General features: G+C 33.7%; 1 protein-coding gene across 12 annotated transcripts in view; it reads left to right on the forward strand.

Annotated features, from left to right (window-relative positions):
- by (focal adhesion protein tensin) overlaps positions 1–14,284 on the forward strand; it is a 779,028-nt gene that overhangs the window by 622,090 nt on the left and 142,654 nt on the right. For 2 of the 12 annotated variants that reach the window (XM_085955429.1, XM_085955427.1), the window contains exon 1: positions 9,991–10,975. The exons of 6 other annotated variants lie outside the window; for them this stretch is intronic. The gene's annotated coding sequence lies outside the window, so the exon portion shown is untranslated. Of the gene's footprint in view, positions 1–9,990; positions 11,105–14,284 lie in introns of those variants that run through there. 4 more of the 12 variants (XM_085955432.1, XM_085955434.1, XM_085955431.1 and 1 more) reach the window with 3 other exon arrangements.

Consider the following 14,284-nt stretch of genomic DNA (forward strand, 5'->3'; position numbering starts at 1 on the left):
AATACTATTGTGAAGCGCGCTGGCTATCTCGTGAAAAAATGAAATAAAAGGGTCGGTCAAATCATAATGTTTAAATTTGAGGCACAATTGTTTAGGAACGATAATTTTGTTGTTACTCTTGTCTATTTGGTTTGGCTGTTTCGGACGTCATTGGCGGTTGTCAGTAAATGATTATTAAATACTTAAAATAAAGAATAATTCCTACACTTTCGGATATTACAAGTTTTAATGAATATAAATCAATAGTTTTTCTGTACGTTACGATGGTGTAAATTTATTATGTTTAACTATTGCACATTAAAAAATAAACTAATTCATTACCTGACCATTGAATTCGTATTTTTACATTCCTTCTTCCATTTTTCCTCTCCTAATTAAAACTCTCGGTAGGTTGGTACTTCTTTGACACGCTATCTATTCTGTAGTCAGATTAATTCAAAATTATTGTTCATTGTTTGAAAATATATCACCTGTCCTAAAGGTTTACACGAATTATCGCCGAGTCCATTCATAGCCAACGAAGTCCCAGGGTTTCGCTAACCCTACTGTGATATACAGATATCCTGATGGTGAACAAGATCCACGCCGAATTTTAGATGGATGTTAATATGATATAGGTACAATTTAATAGATAGTTACGAACGGTAATGAAATTACGTGGCAGTACGTGGCAACGCAATGCATAGGACCGAGAGAAGTGGAAGCAACTTGAAGAGGCCTTCATCCAGCAGTGGATAGATTCAGGCTGATGATGATGATGATGATGATGACATACTTTGACATATTTTATTTTAAATTTGATGTTTGCTTGTTTTTTTGTTCCTTCCAATTTTGAATTTTTAACACAGATTTAAAGGTGCTTTTAAACGAACAGTAGTTCTGCCCGATCAGTCTCGTTTCAGTCGAGCTGTCATTTAAACTGACGTGTAAATGCAAAACTGAAGCGGCCGATTGAAACCGAAATGGAGACGAGACAGGACGGGTTTACTATTTAAATGTGTTTCTAGTTTTACATTGTAATTCTATTACTTGACTAAATGATAAATTAATTCACACCGTATTATGCTTAGAAACCTCTCATACATATTTGAATTTGTTTTTGCAGACCAGGAATAGTTTAATATTGAGTCTTCGCCACTGCAATAAGCATCAGCTAATAATGTATTCCAACCGACTAGACTAGGCAAACACGAATGATATAAATAATATTAGTGTTCAGTGTATCTCTGGGCATGTTTACTGAAGTAATACTGACTCGTAATCCTATCATAGAGTAGATAAGATAATGCCTGACTAAAGTAAATTGTTAATGGTGCGAATTCATAGCGGGATAACCCACTGTACTGGTTGGTGTCTTACAGAACTTCATTTTGTTGAATTATTATATTGTTATTGTAACGTTTTCTTCCAAAAACTATTTAATTTTATTTTCGACATTCACATGAGTTTTATTCCATAAATGTATAAAAATAAAGACAGGCGTCCATTCATTAATTTTTCTTCCTTGGCAGGAAAATAATGACAGATATGAGATGACATTATTATTTGTTGTTGTCTTGTATTACCCAGTGGGATATGTTTTTGGAAATTTCCCGACCAAGAGGGGATTTGAAATGTGAAAACACAACACAATTAATAACATGATAAACGTCATACATTGAATAAAAGTAATATATTTGGCAAAATAACATTAATTTAGTTCCGTGTCGTAAAAAATAATCTACACTAGTTACCCTGCTCGGTCTATATGTATGTTACGCCGAATGTTTGAAATTGACTATTACATGAAATGGGCAAAATTTTGCCTAAATCATTAAAAATGCAAGATCGTTGCCTTATTCATGAATTAGGCAAAATATCTGCCGAGTGCGTTAATTCGGCAGTAATTTTTCTGCCTAGTTCATGCATTGGGCAAATTAGATAGTAGCGATACGGTGGTGTTTTTTGCAACTAAACCAAATGTGTCAAATGCTTATGCATTGGTCAAAATAGATGGTCGCGCTCCGGTGGTGTTTTTTGCAACTAATCAAACTAATCAAATGTGTCAAATAATGTCATTGATTATATAAAAATATATAGGTAAATCATTCTACACTGGCACCATAGGCGACTCGCGAGTGTATTGAATTGCTTGCGACAATGCCTGTTTCAATGCTAGCAAACAATACCACTACAACTGCAAGCCGCATGTGCCGTACCCATGGTGCCACTGTAAAACGATTTACCTATACCAATCAATAACTACAATGACGTTCATATTCGTTTACTATGCCCAAAAAAAATCTAGAACTATAATATGATAACGGAAGAATTTTATTAAAAGGTATTTTCGCGATTTGATTCGTGCTTGGGTATCAATCGTGCAATGGTCGATTGTTTGTTTGTGATAGTTTGTTGACACTTGTTAGCTAACCTCAAAATGGACATTCAGTTGAATTCAGAATTACAAAACCTAACCTAACCTAATAATAATAATATTATATTATGTCCAATTATAACTAATAAAACCATCCGTATTAATTTTACTTTTTCTACTGTCATGTTGACAGTTTAAGAATTCCATACCCTGGCGAATTCACGCACTGAGCAGATAATTTACCTAATTCATGAATAAGGCAACAGGCTTGACTATTACATGAATTTGCCAAAATTTTGCCCATTTCATGTAATAGTCAATTTCGCACATTCGGCGTAACATGTATTATATTAGGTATAAAAGTGGTCGATAACTTTACTGTCAAATAAACTGATCGTACACGCGTGATTCCACTTGTGATGATTCCATGCACGTACGTGGTGCATCTCAAAATATGTGCGGATTAAAAAAATATTATGAAAAATAGTTCGCGATATAACGAATTTACACTCCCCGGGGTGGTGATAAACGAGGGTTATCTGTATATGTACATATTGTGTATGTTGGTACAATAATTAAAGCAGTATGTTCTGTAACATGAAGTTATAGCTATACTTACATTGTAATGTCAATATTTTGGTTTCGGTACAAGTCGACCGTGCTTCGAATTCAAAATCTTCAATGTATGAGTATTTTCATAATGAGAGTTAATAGGATTTATCTCGACAATCAATATCAAATTAGCATTAGGTTGGTTTCACAAGGAGGATTCACGTATACCAGCGTTGCTTAACCTTTTTGATCTGCGACTCAATTTAGGGTAATAATAATTTTGGTTCTCGACCCAAAATAAAATAAATAATATCGCTGGTACTGACAGAAAAATATTTTAATAATTCTAAATACAGTTTTGGTAAACAACATTTGATCCTATTAATGTGAATCTTGGCTTTGGATAAGGTTTGAGAGCTCATCAAAGGTTGGTGTTATATTAGACAGGCTGCAAAGTATTCTTCTGGCTGCAGTCTATATCGAAATTTGGATTAGGTACTTACACTCCAAGCAGAAAATTCAGATTAGGTATACAATATTCTTGCCAGCAAGTGTTGGCAAGAATATTGTTTTGTTGAGAATATTTCGCGACCCACTAAATATACCAATCGACCCAATTTTGCGTGACGACCCATAGGTTAAGAAACGCTGACGTATACGATCCAGGTATGACGGATACAGAGTTTATATTGAATAATTAATGGAGCATTCCACATAGAGATACTCGTGATTTGTAAAAAAAACTCTGTACCTATCTTCGTCAAAACTATTTATTAGGCAAATCCGTTATCTTCCTTCGTGTTATACCTTCATCTCTCCTTATTACTGCGGGTCTACGCACCATGCCTACGGGACGGCTACGATTCAATCGACGCTTTCGGCCTTGATTTGAATACTTCATTATTAAAATGTTTCCGACGACGTAATGGGGCGTCTCCTTCATTTCGTATAGCGTTTTATAGCATCTTTCTTGGGATGAGCTGGAGATTACCGTACAGTTTTGTCCCCTGATACAGTTTATAGTAAGTATACTCCTATAGTGTTTAGTTGCTACGAAGAACGTCTCAGCAATTTTCCATTCGTTTTAATCCATCGACTTAAGTCATTCAACCTGTCCAGGGAATATTGAAGATACGTGTGGACAACAACATATAGAACTTATAGCTCCATGCGAAAGAAAATGATTGGACAATCAAGCATAAACCAAGCTAAATCATACTATTGCTCAAATTCTAATTCCGTCGAGTACATTCGGTCGATATTATTAATTGTACGATAACCCTTGTTACATTTAAAATACTTTAAGTTATATGTACCTATTATGGGTATTTGTTTTATCTTTCTTAAAGTTTACTTACAATTTTGATTACGTTACAGCAATTAATATTAAATATATCTTCTTCTTGTTGTGCCATCCCCTAGCGGAGGTCGGCCACCATCAAGGCGATATTAGAAATGCGGCGCCGTCCTCTGCTACGCTTACCATTAATCTTTCCTTGAATGACAAGTTGGGGAATACTGTACTTTTATCCTCTCATAATGTGGTCGAGGCACTGTAGTTTCCTGGTTTTGATACTACGTAGAACTTCTCGGTCCTTCCACATTCGATTGAGAACTTCAACATTTGTCACCCGGTCAGTCCATGGAGTTTTGAGGATGCGTCTATACAGCCACATCTCAAGAGCTTCAAGTCTCCATGACATCTCTTGGTTTAGCGTCCATACTTCCATACCACAGAAAAGAATTGAGAGAACATAACAACGTAATACGCAGTCTCAGACCTAGGTTAAGGTCTCGATTGCTAAGGAGGCATCTGATTTTGAGAAAGGCACTCCTTGCGATCTCAATTCTAGTTTTTATTTCCTGAAACTGGCCCGGAAAAAATATTTATAATGGGTCACACGTTCGATTGGTTCGCTGTTAATGACAAAATGTGTGTTGATGTCTGGTGTCGCTATTATTTTTGATAAATAATTATTTTACAATGAAGAAACAATGCTCTCGTGTCAATCTGATTATTATGTAATATCCAGGTTAGGTTATATATAAAACATTAATAATTGTTTAAAAATGTCTAGGGTCACAAGATTTGGTGTTACGTTAAACTATATAATATAGTTTTAAATATTTATTATTATCCGATCGAACTTATTTTGCTTAAATATATTGTAAAAATAGTGTATGATCTTGCTTTGAGAGGATTATTTTGAGTGCGCTACGTGGGGTGATTACAATCTGAATCTATACACATTAATCTAATACATAACATTTGTTGTAAAAGCGAATAGTGAAATCAGCAACAACTAACTGTATCATGATTTTATAATTTGTAGATATCTTAAATTGACAAAACAAATAATAATAATATGTAGGTTATAAAAAGGAAAATGAAACTACGTAACAATGACGTATATTATCTTTACTTATGCTGCAGAATATTAAAATAATATAGTATGTGATAGCCTGATAGCAAAGACCATTAATTATTGTGGGTGTTTTGTCGATGTAGGAATAAGAAATGTTTTAATAATACAGCATCTTTTGCTTTGAAATATTCTTAGCTTGTATCGCGTTGGTGAAATGCAAATAAAATAACACGAGCAACGAATTAACAGCCTGATTAAATTTGATATGCAAACGTGGCTCAGCGATAAAAAAAACATACCTACGTATTGTGTGCCATAATGTTATTTCATTAACAATATGTTCGTCACGTTTCACAATACATATTCTGGGTTTCCACCGTTTCAATTTTCAGTCGCAGACTCATTACTGCGATAGCAACCCATTGTTTTGCATGAAATGCCAACTGAATTTTAGATGTAGATTATTTAAATTTAAAACATCGAGGAAATAAGCTGCTGTGAAACATTTTCATATACCTAATTAAATTCAAGTCCCAAATTACTCCGGAATGCTACAACGAAGAATCGCTTCTCTTTTCAAATGTACTCGTACTAACAAAGCACACCGTCCATATTATTGAATTTTGTACTCAATACGACCATAGTGTACAGGTATATGGTCTGGGAACAGTGTAGGATGGTCGTCTAGCTCGGTTACATGTAAACTGTACGTAAAACATTTCACCGTAGCACAGTTCACCGTGAGCTTTCTATCGGAAAGAGATGACCGTATACTATGTAGAAACCGTGGCGCATTGCATCTTTGCGCCTACTTATTCTTTTGAAGTGGGCGCCATAACTGAATCCAGCATCATATATTCAACACCTGGGTGTTCTCAAAGCATCAGTTCATTTAAAATTAAATTAAAACTGTTCATCTCTCAGTTAGAAAATGAGGATTTGAGTCAATTTCAAATCAAAACAAGGTCGCGAATAACTGATTCAAATTTGAAGAATTCTCTTCTGCTTTCAGTAACAAATTTAACACCAAACATTGAAAGACTAGCAAAATCCAAACGCTCAAAAGCTCTCAGTGCTCCATCCTGCTCAGAGCTTTCTCTCTCTCTCTCATCACATCCAACAACTGTGGTCCAGAGTTATCTTCACCAAACGTGACTCTCCGGCAGTGTTGCCATCTTTTTCTATGCTGATTATAGCACAAAGGCATAAAAATACAGTATTTCTAAAAAATATATAGTACAGGAACATTTTTCGTCTTGAATCCTTAAAAATTATAGTATTTTGGTATATTTGGCGTAAAATTATAGTATTTTACATTTTTCGCAGAATTAAAATTATAGTATTCTACTATAATTATAGTACGGTTGGCATTACTGCTCTCCGGCAGCTGTAGCACCATCAGCGGGGTCCACGACAGCGATCACCCTCTCGTCCAACAGATCATTTCTGACGATTGTAGATTGGTGTTCCAATAAACGTGTGTTTTTTTGAACTGTCATAAACTAATTAATTTAATTGCGTGATTGAGTTATTCCCTTTCCTCCCCTAAGCAAATCAGATCCCACCCCTATCCCTATTTTCCAACCCCAACCGTGAACGTATGAAGGTAGAAAAGGTGCTTGAGTTGTATGGCGCATCAGAACTCGTCTGTGAAAAAAATGGTGAATCGTATATAAATGGTTGGCTACCCCTGCAGTATACGGTCTCCAATTTTAATATAATTATTCAATATAAACATTAATTCAATTTTTATAGCTGATTTTGGCAAAATTCATGAATTCAAGAATGAAAACCTAATCTAACCTAACATAAATAATCCAGTATATCGGCTATTTAAAAAGAATTCTGCTCCTGGCTTCCTTTAAACAGTTTAAACCGACAAGAACCGTGTTTTATTTTGACATGAATTTTATATGTCAGTACTATACGCCCCAAAGAGGTTGGACGGTCTTTATCTTGGGGCTCTAGATCCGATATTAATGAAAGCAATAGTAACTGAATAACTTAATAATAATTAATGTATCCCTAACCATTTAAATACTGTATATCTTAATGCCTACCTTTATTGATACATATAAAACAATTTGAAACTGTCAAAGTACTCAAGTATAAATTATATAACGCAATAGTATCAACTGAAATTAGCGCCGATACCCTGCAAAGTTTAATTAGGGCGTCGCGACGGCCCCCGAGCGGCGTCGGACGGAAACGTTTGCTCGCAAAGCAAAGGTTAAAACAATAGAAGTGTTTCAATTCACACGCTGCGGCATTCTAATCTGCTCTAAAAAGGGGAACCTTTTAGACAGGAGCGAATTTAGGACATAGGCTTCTGGGATGATTTTGTTTATATTAATTGTCTTGTTAACGCTTTCGTAGGTTTCATACACCGTCATTGGCGTATTCCGGTGTACATATTTACTGCATCCAGAATATCTTTCCACGGCAGCTCGTCATGTGGTGAAGTTCTCCAGTATTAAAGACTCGAAAAGTTTTTGATGCTCCGTATCTATTTATTTTAGACAATGAATAATATGGACTTTCTTTTATGTGAGTTGTGAAATATTTGCACAGGCATTGTTATGTAACCATTCATTTCACCCCTATTTAAATGGTGAGATTAGATTAAAAAAAACAATACCCTCATATTTAATTCAGCTATCGTTGTTCTGTAGTAATCCGCTTTTGAAGACCCTTTGTGATAGTGTCTCTATCACCCAGTCAATCCATCTTAACTAGATTGGTGTCTTACAATATTTTTTCCATTAGAGGAATTCGAAATATCTCGGATAACATAGTCATTAGAATCAATTCGAGTTCTGAGTTTTTCAAAATTAGGTAAGTATGTATTTTTATAATAAGAATCTGACATCTTTAAATCGGTATTCTATAAAGAAGAATTACTTAAAACACTTTAAATATATAAATTCGCAGCAGGCAATTATATTAAATTGCATGCTTCATACAGCAATATACTCTCCCTTAAACCGTCTCTGATTCTACCCTCGGGATCACAATATCTTCACAAAATTATATTATTATTCTAGAAACTGCGTAGAATCTACGATAATTATTATTATATTTAAGGCCCATAGGAATAGTTCCCAATTTTATATAAAGGGACACTAACTACAAATCTAAAGTACACCTTTGTTTAATTAAGCGGATTTCCTATGGGAAGACCCTGAGATTGTTAATTTAATGCTGTAGTAAGAACGTTTCAATTTTGGGTAGACAACATGGACGAATTATCTTTTCAAAAGATTCAGCATTTAGGTACTTGCTTGTCTTACATGCTACTCTGGTGAATACCAAGTGACAAACTCATTTTTAAAACACTTAAATTATTAGCAAGTCTAAGTACGTTATAAAAATTAAATAATGGAGTAATCCGCGACGTCGGTTAGTAATTAAAGATTTAATTTATACCTACTTTAATTTAATATACTAAAACCGATAGCCAACATTATAATGCAATTCGATAAGCATTTCATGTAACAATTACTAGTTAAAATCGTCGTTATTAAGGCTATACTCGCTGGCTAGGTGATTAGCGGATTGCTTGTCGCGGGTGCAAATAACGCATGCCAAACGAAATATAATTTGTCATATAAATCCAACATGCGTCCATTTAATGTTCTGTTTATTGTTCTATTAGTAACAATAATAATATATTCATTGACATGTTTTCTTTTTCGAGTAAATGGGTAACGTTTTTAGTCATCTTTACACGATTTAAGAATTAATACCCCCGTCGCCATCACGAAACAAATTGACGTGTTCCCAGCTCGACGTTCTCTCTCCGAATGCCAGCGAGTCCAAAATTTCATCGCGCCTATAGTTTAAAATTATTTGCCGTTTCACTGATGTATCGTCTTAACTAAGATGCCCGTAGCTTAATTGGAAAAGCATACTGGGGCGAATACACCAGATACAGGTTCTACAAAGTGATTTTTTCTAGTGTGTATATTCATGAGATATTTTCAAATTATGTATACTCAATATATTACTGATTATACTGTCGTTAAGTATTTACGATGTTATGTTTAATTTATTTATAATTTACTATAATGATTAAAATAAAAGACTATAAATATAATGTTAGTATATAATGTAAGTAGGTACTTAATTGATATAACTAAATAAAGGTTGGCATCGATTTCAGCCACATAGACATACTTTGGCAACATATTATACCAAAATACAATTTACACTACGTGCAATCAAGCAAATGTTGGTCGATTGTAATTACAAAATAAATAATATCGATCTGTATGCTTAAAAAAACTGCAACGCAGAAATAGATGCTAAGTAGTTTTAATGTTTTTATAAAATCGATATGAAATTTAATGTTATAAATTTTGATCATTAAAATTCTTATATTTTTATGTTTTGGATGATGCGATGTACCTACTGGTGAAAACACATACGAATGCGATGTATATTTTAATGCTTGCGACTAGATCGTCTCAAAACACAAATCCTTGCTGAAGGATTGGTTTGTCAAATGTCAAATGTTCAGGAGACGAAAAACAAATTTCATTATTCTATATTTAAATGCATGTAGGTATTTAAATTGTTGTGTTTACAGCATATGCATGCTGTATTCATTACAAAGTAATTTGAAGAAAAGGATGGTTCTGGTCTATTTAGATACAAAAAATCATTCTGCATTAAAAGGTCGATTTCGACATAAACCGATATTCGACAAACCAATCCTATAGCGACGATATAATAATAGGCTGGAGTAAATCATACCAATGTGACGTATGCTCATTATAGCATTAAAACGTCACATGCCTAAGATAGCGAAAAATGTATTATTGCGATGTTTTCTCATTTAAATACTCGGTGATTTTAAAAGACATAATATTCTGGTGCTTTTTACTTCTGTGGTCATTTATTATGCGAATTTGTAAGGTAGTTGACGATTATAATATTTTGTTATAAAATGTAGATCACCACAACAAACAAGTTGACATCCCCTGAATAATACCAGTGAATCAAATTGTTTTTTTTTTAAAGGTATTTTTTGAGTATTAAATTTAATTAGTTTTCATGTCTTGCTTAAAGTATTTTATTATCGAGAATTCGTCTGTATAAATAGGTGTGAATTTTGTATGTCGTATCATGTTTACCTGGGTGGGACTAATCCAGTCTGAATCTTTATTAAATTATGTGGAGTATAATATTTGTTGGTAAATTTTGTATAGTATTAAGTGTTTTTTTTTTTTTTCCGACACGCAAGGAATTTACAAAAGATTCATTCACAGATTCTGGGTCAACGACAGGAACCTCGATTTATTTCTGCGGACAGTTTCCTCCGACGACACTCGAGTCTTAAACAAAAGAGACCACCAATTGACATCAATTGAAAAGCGTGCTCCCCTCTTCTATTATGTTTATTTTTTTAATTTCCACTTGCGACGTCGCCTCTGCCTTCGGTTTGTTTACAAAAATGTATTTGGCCATTGAAATGTCGCAGCAGTCGTATTCCAAGAGTCGAAGCGCTCGACGCTTTTTCGACCCACGTCGAATTAGCATCTAGGAATCATTCTAATCGGAATAACTAAAAATAAAATCGAAATGTAAAAAAAATCAAATACAATATCACGCATGGGCTTCCGCGTTTCGGATCTACATAGAGATAGTGAAATGTCATGTCGTGAATCACGGTGACTTGTTGAGTTGCTAATAACTCGCCGTAAGTCACGTACAAGTGTCAAAATTTGCAGTGTGGTGTGATGGAGTGATCAAAAGTGAACGATTAGGTTTTTTGGGTTAATAGGGCACGTGGCTGTGGCGGACCGGTCAGTCGCTGCAATGTCGTATTGTAGGCGTAGGATATAATATGACGTGATTGACTGTTTATATACAATAATAAGTGTACATAATCAACACCACAGAATGGAATTATTATTTAATATTTATTAGTAATTCATATCGATAGTGTCGAACATTATATATTATAATTAGGGAATCCAATCCCGAGCCAAAATTCTGATCCCGGGATTTCGGGATTACAATTTGACAATCCCGGGATCACGGGACTGGTCCCGGGATTGGCATTTTTTCCATTGTTAATATAAAAATTTTATATTTACAAATAACATTGATAAATCGGTCAAAAATAAATCTAGTATAATTTATTCTATTTAAGACATTTATTGTTAATATTGTATACGTTCAATCTTGGAAATACACAAGTTTAATGGAGTAAATGTAAATAATATTGTAATATAAATAATAATGTGAATTTAATATGAGATTGCTGTTTCTGATAGTAAAGACATAATGAATGGATTAGCGAGATTTAAAATAGTAAAGCAAATAATCATGGCGTACTTATGGCCTTTCCGCTTCATAAATCTAATTATACAGCCAAATATGAAACTGCCGTAAAACGTATGATATCATGGTGGAATTACTTTGTTAAAAGTGTGAAGAATTGTTTTTTTCCAATCTTTCTCATTTTTAATAATTCATGTGAAAAAATAAAATGAATCGGCTACCTACACATGGGTATAAATGAAACTTCATTCAAACTCAGTTTATTTCTAGTGTAGTTATTTTTTATTAAAAGTATTTTTTCTGTTATATTTTCGCTTTTATTTTATTTTCCATAAAAGTTGATAAAAAAAATCAATCCCGAAATCCCGGGATTATGTTTATCAATCCCGGGATTCATAGGTATCGAAAATAGCTCGGGATCCCGCGATCCCGGGATTGGAATCCCTAATTATAATATGCTTTGATTTTGATAAATAATCTGAACTAATAACAAAACTCATTTTTTACAACGTTTTTCTTAGGTCGTATTCTTATTTGTCCGGTGGTTGTTTGTCCGGTACAAATCTTGCAATCGTTTTTAACTAGCTTCCCGACTAGCTAGACATTTGAAACTTTTAGAATATATCAGAACACGATGCCAATGTATTTTTTTAAATACTTTTAGCCATCTTTAAGTAGAATTGAATTCATTTTTAGTTAATTCTGTTTTGTATGAAAAGTTATTTCGATACCATTATTAATTATAAATGCACATTGCAAACAGAGCGTCACATTCCATTACGACAAAATACATAGGTACATCTAAAAGTATATGCGACAAAAAGTGAGAGATAGGTAGGTACTCAATTGTGTGAGAGATATATTATATCAAGATAGCATTATGACTTGTAGGCTGAAAGTATGTATATAAATTTTAATCAAGATTTGATGCCTTTTTGATAATTTTATAAATAATCCAAATAGTTAATAATGATGATGAAACCTTTTTAAACTTATTTAACAAAATAGACATTTCCCTTTCGTTTACTGTATGTAATATCATGGCCCCCACAAGGGGGGCTGACAGGGCTCAAGCCTGGTGGCCCGGGCTTAGAAGGGGCCCGGTAAGGCGGATTGATCAGATAAGTGAGATAAACACACATCTTAAATTTGGTCTAATAGTAAAAAAAAACTCGCCTGTGGCGCTATTTTCCTTCAAGACTATAATCATTAAATATTTGTTAAGTGATGCAATTTTTTGATTATTATATATCAATACTCGATTCCATAATTTAAGTGGATAAAAGTAAGTATTAAAAATACCAAAAATCGCTAAAGAGAATTCCCTTAATTTTACCTCGAACATCATTTGGGAAACACTACTATAGAGCATCACATTGACTTTACCCGTAGCGATAGGTAGGGGGGGGGGCGTAAAAGATCCTGGTCTTGGGGCCCGCGTCAGGATATGGGGGGCATGGGTAATATTATCAATCTCGTACAGTAATACAGGGTAACATCACCGTAACAGTCGGAATTTATTAGCTTCGTAAAGGGAAAGTTAAGAATGCTCGTTTGTTTTTGTGACAGATTTGATGTTAATATCAAATATACGGATTTTTCCAATGTAATACTGTAAAATCAAAATGGTGACTTGACAGTTTTTAACTCAACTCGAGGTATGTCTTGACTCTTGAGTCTTGACTGAAGTTTATCACATTTTCAAATTGTGTTTATTTTACGACACTGGAACAATATTGACTTTTCGACGCTTGGCGTTTAGCACAATAATACAGCGAGTTTAAGCAATTTGTTACGCCAAGTTCCGCAGTGAATTGCTAAATACCGGCGCAGCGAATGGCTGATGCGATCTGATGATGATGGATGACGATAACGTGTTAACTATTTATTAGTAAAACGGTTAATAATGACACCAAAGCCTTTCACCTTAATGTCAGCGATGTACCAATTATAAAATTGCTCTATGACATTTATTTGGCATACGCGTAAAAGGCTGACCTAGCGTACGAATAATGAAATTGGTACATAGTGTATTGTCTTACTTAAAATTTAAGTAAGTTATTTAGTAAGTATTTTAATTTATTTAATAAAACTGCAAATGCAAATTGAAATTCATTGAAATTACAGAACATTTTTCACTATTTTACAACGTTTTTCTTAGCTCGTAATCTTATTTGTCCGGTGGTTCTTTGTCCGGTACAAATCTTGCAATCGATTTTTAACTAACTTCCCGACCAGCTAGACATTTGAAACTTTTAGAATATATCAGAACACGATGCCGATGCATTTTTTTTAAAATACTTTTAGCCATCTTTAAGTAGAATTGAATTCATTTTCAGTTAATTCTGTTTTGTATGAAAAGTTACTTTGACACCATTATTGGTTACTAGGGTCTAGGATCCTAGCAACTAAATTATTAATTTATACGTGCGTTACTATGGAAATCAATATGACATGTCAAGTACAATTTTTTGATCGTTTAAGCTAGTCAAGTCAAGTTTATATGATTCAACAGAAAATTTAAAAACGTTGTAGGTATATAAAAAGTTCTTTTTATCTTGTAATTATTCTATATCATAACATAATATACCTATCATTACTTACTGTTTACCAATATATTATTTTTGAATTGATTAAAATAAAGCACTGTATGTCATACTTATTCCACCTAATTTAAATACCGAATAGGTACCTACCTATTATGTCTTCTGTCTAAAATGTC

The sequence above is a fragment of the Rhyacophila brunnea genome, unplaced genomic scaffold (assembly GCF_057557595.1).
Source record: "Rhyacophila brunnea isolate RB1 unplaced genomic scaffold, BYU_Rbru_1.0 scaffold_5, whole genome shotgun sequence".
NCBI lineage: Eukaryota > Metazoa > Arthropoda > Insecta > Trichoptera > Rhyacophilidae > Rhyacophila > Rhyacophila brunnea.